Here is a 6,000-nt window from a genome sequence, read left to right on the forward strand (position 1 = left end):
TTATGCGACTCTTAAAAATTACAGGGACTCTCTCACCAGGTTCATGGGCTCCAGGTTGTTGCCAAATCGCTGGCCCACCCTCATCCTAGAGATCTTTCCTCCAAAACCTTTTTCTTCTCACCATCACAGACACCCCTCCACCCTCCTGCTTCCACCCACTAGGCAAAGATTTAAAATTCCTCTTTATTATGTAGAAGGATTTAGCTCAATCCTCCTCTCAGGCCAGACTCCAGGCCTATCTTTGTTGACAGAATCGCCAGGTTGCACAAATCCAGGGGGTACCATTCATAAAGAATACAACCTGAATGGTGCTCAAGGGGGTGCCAATTGTACAAGCCACAATAGGAATGGTCCCCCTGGAACCGTGCAAGGCTTGGCCCTGTCCATGCATAGCTTCCACCCCAAAAATCCATTAAGGTGTTTTGTGAAACAAAAGAGCCATCTACTTGGGTGTCCACCGTTTGCCAAACTTTCAAATAATAGGCTTCTTTGTTTTTTGTCTGTTTTAACGTAGGCCTGATCAAATGCTTAACTCACCAGGCTTAAGTCCTGGGTTCCACACTCTGCTATAGCATTTTTCACTCTCTTCTGTGACATTATTGCCTATTTCCCCATTAGACTTGTGAGTTTTGTGAAGATTTTTGTCATATTTTGTCTTCCCCACCTTTTATTCATGCCTTAGCACAAGGGCTTGGAAAGCATTTGCTGATTTGACTAACAGCACAGTGTACTTGTACGTACGTGCTAGTATAACTGGCCGGTATTTCACATTAAATGGCCCTCAAATGTGTTGTTTGACCCACAGACTTTTGTACTAAGAAACAAATTTGAGAGGTAAAAATTAAAAAAAAATAGAAGAAATAAATAGAGTCAAAAATTTTTAAGTGAGAAATATCATGTAAAGTAAAAATCCCAATTTCTGGCATCTCTTGAAAATGTAGACGCTCTGGCCAACTGGATGTGCATCCCCCACGGCATCAGTGTCTTTAGCTCAGATGCAGCTCCTTATTCAGGTAGTGCAAGAAGTCAGCCGCACTCACATGCGAAATCTTCGTGGTGGGCACTGAGTTTGGAGCCTCTGACTGGTGTGTGGGATCATATGGATGTTTTGAAGAAACAAGTATAGAAGAGTGTAGATTTCACAGGTGCTCATAACTGATTATTGCAATGTATTTTAGGGTAGTTTTAAATTGTTTTTCCGGGGTAGACAATTGTGGGATACCACGTTGTACCATTTCTAAACAAGCCAGGCAAACGGAGACATCAAATGATAAATACTACCACCAACATTTTAAAGGCATTGTAGCTAATGTTATTTGTCAACAGCCTTGAAAATCGAAAAGACAAATAATAGCAAATACCTGAATAAATTTCATGATAACTAATGTAATGGAGTATGAGCCTTTCCTCCGCCCGACCCCCTCATGCCAGCTGGAGAGACACAAACACCACTAGTTCTAGTAAGTAATGGAGCCAGGACTGGAACCCAGGCGATCTGTCTCCACAGACGTGATCTTAACCACAAAATTAATATTTATTGAGACTTTCCCATGTGCTAGAGCCATGACTGCCTCTCAACTGAAACTACCAGATTTATGGAAGAGTGCATGCTATCTCTTCCAGGTTTTTAACATGTGCTGTAATAAACCTACACAGAACCTTCTCATCTCTCTCTCTCCCTCCCACCCCAGGTCATGTTGATATGTTTATAATCTTCAGTTTTGAAGTGTATAAATCTAAAACTGAGTGCCAGAAATCTATGACTTCCTTTAATTCCAATATAATTATTGCACAAAATTTGTTTTTTTGCAAGTTATCATGAACAGCCCTATGCATGTGACAAACAAAAGATATCTTTTTAAAACAATGGAAGCAATTTGAAGCAATATAATATTGACACTGGAAACCAATATCCATAGTTAAATTGTGCTTGTGTGGAGAAATGGGAGATAACAAGTTTGAATTCAAGCAAAAATGTCACATTGACATAAATGCAGTAAAAGTTCAAAAATGAAAAAAAAAGTTCAAAAATGGAGGATCTGGGATGCCTGGGTGGCTCAGTCAGATAACCGTCTGCGTTTGGCTCAGGTCCTGATACTGGGGTCCTGGGATCAAGTCCCGCATTGGGCTCCTTGCTCAGCTAGGAGCCTGCTTCTCCCTCTGCCTGCCTTTCCCCCCTCCTCATGCACCCCCTCTGACAAATAAATAAAAAATAAAATCTTCAAAAATGGAGGATGTAAAAGGGAATGGTCACCAATTTTTACCATATTTTACATTTAATTTTTAAGTAAATATGAGAAAAAAATATTAGAACTCCCTTTAAAAGGTTTCAAGAATTAAACTTCTGTTGTTGTCCAGATTGAGCTGTTCAGTGAGTCTCCAGACCTTAAGAGGTCGCATTCCACCCTCATTGTTTCTCATGCAACTGTGGCCCAGTTCACTCTGCCTCAATTTCTCTTTCTGCAAAATATGCACAATAAGTGCATCTTGTACCATAGAGATGCTCTGAGACACAGCTAATAAATGATTATAAAGCACAGTTCTTTGAAGTATAAAGTACTGCATAATTACTAAATACTATAATAATCATCCTCATAATAATAGTAATTTTCAACCAACACATCAACCAGACCTAGATGCTTATTCACCTCCCATTTAGGCAACAGTGTATCTGCCACCTATGAAGTAAAGTAAAAATCTTCAACTACAGTTGAGCTCCACCTCCTTCCTCTTCCCTATGCAGAATGTGAAGTCGGTCTGCCCGAGATCTATCTCAATTGCCTCACCTGCTAGCTGTATGATCCAGCTTGCATGAGACAGTGAAAACTCTCCAGCCTCTACTTCCACTGTCAAATGACAGTGATAGTAACGCCCACCTCACAGGATTGTTGTGAGAATTCAATCAGTGAGTACATGCAGAGCTGTGCACAGTGCCTGGCAGACCGTGAGAGCTCACTGACTGGTAACGGCGCTAAGGACTAATGTTGAGTAGCCGTCTAACCATGGTACTGAATGAAAGAAAGAAAAATCAGTACATTCAGTTTGGAGGATGATCTGAGCTGCCCTCCAGATGATGTGAACATTTATCAAATATAAGCATTTAATATTAAAATTTGATAGCAAAGTACAGATTGAGAGGAATTCGTGGTGGAACAGATACATATATATTTATTTTTATATAGTGGATTATTACACAGCTATAAAAAAGAATGAGATTGTGTCATTTATAACAACATGGATGAAACTAGAGGGTATTAAGCTAAGTGAGATAAATCAGACTGAATAGCATTGTATGGTGACAGATGGGCGCTACATTTGGGTGAGCATAGCATAATGTATAGACCTATCGAATCACTATGTTGTACACCTGAAACGAATGTAACACTGCGTGTCAACTACCCTCAAATTAAAAAGAAAAAAAAGAAAAGGTGAGGCATTTTACTTACCCAATGTGTTTGTTTTAATAATTGTACATAAAATAAATGACTACGTTTTGGGTACAGATGATGAGGGGAAAAAATAGAGTAAAATGGAAAAGTACAATGCTCCCCATTCCCCAGCCCACTCCTCTCTGCAGGTGGAACCACTGTTAATAATTTGGTGTTCTCATTCCAGACCTTTTTCTGTGCATTTACATTCACGTAAACATAACAGAATCACCCAATAAATAGGCAGGTAAAGTATGTACTTAAGGCACCAACAATTCAAGACCCCCCAAATTTTTTTATAAAGAACTTGACATTTTTACAAATGCATAGATCTTTAAAAATCAGAATTTGTTGGGACTTCCTTATGCTTGTTGAATTTTAGCATTGTTTTAATCTTAAAGTAAATAATAGGGATATTATTTCATATGTACCAGAAGCTCTTTAGTGCTTAGGACCTTTCTTAAGATCTTAATCAAAGCTTGCTTTATAAAGGATATAAACACCTATATTTTACAAAACATAAATATAATCATATTGTTTTGCAGCTTGCTTTATTTGTGTGAGTGATTTTAAATATTGTGCTATTTACTTACCGGCAACCCAAATAAGAAGGAACTTTTCCCATATCTGTCATTTTACTCCACCAAGAACTATCCCTGTGTAAGGGCCTTATTAGGACAATTTGAGTTTCAAAAGCTTTCTTTCTTGGTAAAGCAAATTTCATTTTCCATCACATTTTCAAGCCAACGTAATACAATCCTTTTTTAATCTCCTCAGAGTGTATGATGGAGAGAAATCCTGCAGACCAGGAGCTTTCTAAATGGTGACTATGGAGAGACGCCAAGGAAATCAAACGGTGCCAAGTGCAAAATCCTCAAGTTGCTCTCTAAACTAACAGAAATTCGTTTAGAAGCTGGATTTTACTGAGGCAGGAAGCATTTCACCCACAAAGGTAGAGCACATGTGGAGACTGTATTTGGGACCAGGGGAAGAAAGAAGAAAAGTAAAACTACATTGTACTTCAGAAGACAGTAAGAAGAGAATACTCCTGAAGAGAAGATTAATGACCTTTTGTGAAGGAAGGAAGAATGCTTAAGCAGTAGTTTATAACTACATGCATTTAAAATATTTGCCTCATAGTAAATTAACTGCTGAAATGTTATTATTCCTGGGCGCCTGGGTGCCTCAGTTGGTTAAGCCACTGCCTCCGGCTCAGGTCATGATCCTGGAGCCCCAGGATCGAGTCCCGCATCGGGCTCCCTGCTCAGCAGGGAGTCTGCTTCTCCCTCTGACCCTATCCCCTCTCATGTGCTCTCTCTCTCTCAAATAAATAAATAAAATCTTTAAAAAAATGTTATTATTCCTTCAATAAGCTCAACGCACTTAGAAGACGCAAACATATATGTAAAGAGATAGATCAAAAATATAGAGGTATAGATCTATAGTATAGATATACTTGAAATAACCCCGACTCGAAACTACTACAAATGTTCATTACACACATACTGTGTATAAGACCCGAGGGGTATGGGGACACTAAGAATTCTAGTCACAAAATCTGCCCTCTAAGAATCAAAAGGCCAGTTGGAGAGAGAAGTTATGGACTCATAGAGGAGGGACCACAACAGTGCAAAACATGCTGTGTGGTAAATGCTAAATGAATAACAGAACCTCTTATCTTTGGAGACCTCCTCCTTCATGCACAGTCTTAGGACCAAGTAAGAGGTGGGACTTAAGTAGTGTCTTAAAGGATTTGTAGAAATTATAGGGAAAAGAAGGAAATAAAAAGGATCCCAGCTTTCAAAAAGGCATTAACAGTAGAAAAGCACAGAGCACATTCAGAAGACCTTGAGCAGATCCCTTTAACTGAAACAAAGCGTTTGGGTAAGCAGGTTGGGCCTGTAGTCTGAAGGGTGCTGACAACTAAATTAAGATATGTGGGCATTATCTTTTCAGGCAGTAAAGAATCAAAGCTGGTTTCCCTACTATGAAGCAACATAATTAATGTACACTTAAAAAAAAACCAACAACAACTTTTTTATTTTTTAATGAGAGACATTTGCAAGCCACACACACACAGAAAAGCCTAAGAAATAAAATAAAAGTCACCTGGAAAACCACCACCCAGAAATATGTTACACTTTTGATGGGATCACATATAGCATTTTTTTCCGGTCTTATATTTGTGTGTGTACGTGTGCATGTTTATGTGTAAATTGGGATTGTTCTTTCTTAACATGATTTTGTGAGTACTTTCTTATTAAAAATCACAGCTGCACTGTATTTCATCATATAAATGTAATATATTGTACTTCCTCAATTTCCCATTTTTCATCTGGTTACAAAAAACTAAAATTCATCCGAGGTTAACCTAAAGGAATATGAAGAGAAGACTGGAGTAAAGGATAAGCTGAGAGTGGGAGGAACAGTTAAGAAGCTATTGGTAGAGGATAGCTTATATAAATTAAGGCATATTCACTCTCTAGTTTGTTATATTACAGCATAACTATTGTTTCAAAGAATGATGTTGTTCCTCGTGTACTATTATGGGGTGGTCTCCCAGATATATTTT

This window comes from Zalophus californianus, chromosome 9 (assembly GCF_009762305.2).
Source record: "Zalophus californianus isolate mZalCal1 chromosome 9, mZalCal1.pri.v2, whole genome shotgun sequence".
In the NCBI taxonomy this organism is placed as follows: domain Eukaryota; kingdom Metazoa; phylum Chordata; class Mammalia; order Carnivora; family Otariidae; genus Zalophus; species Zalophus californianus.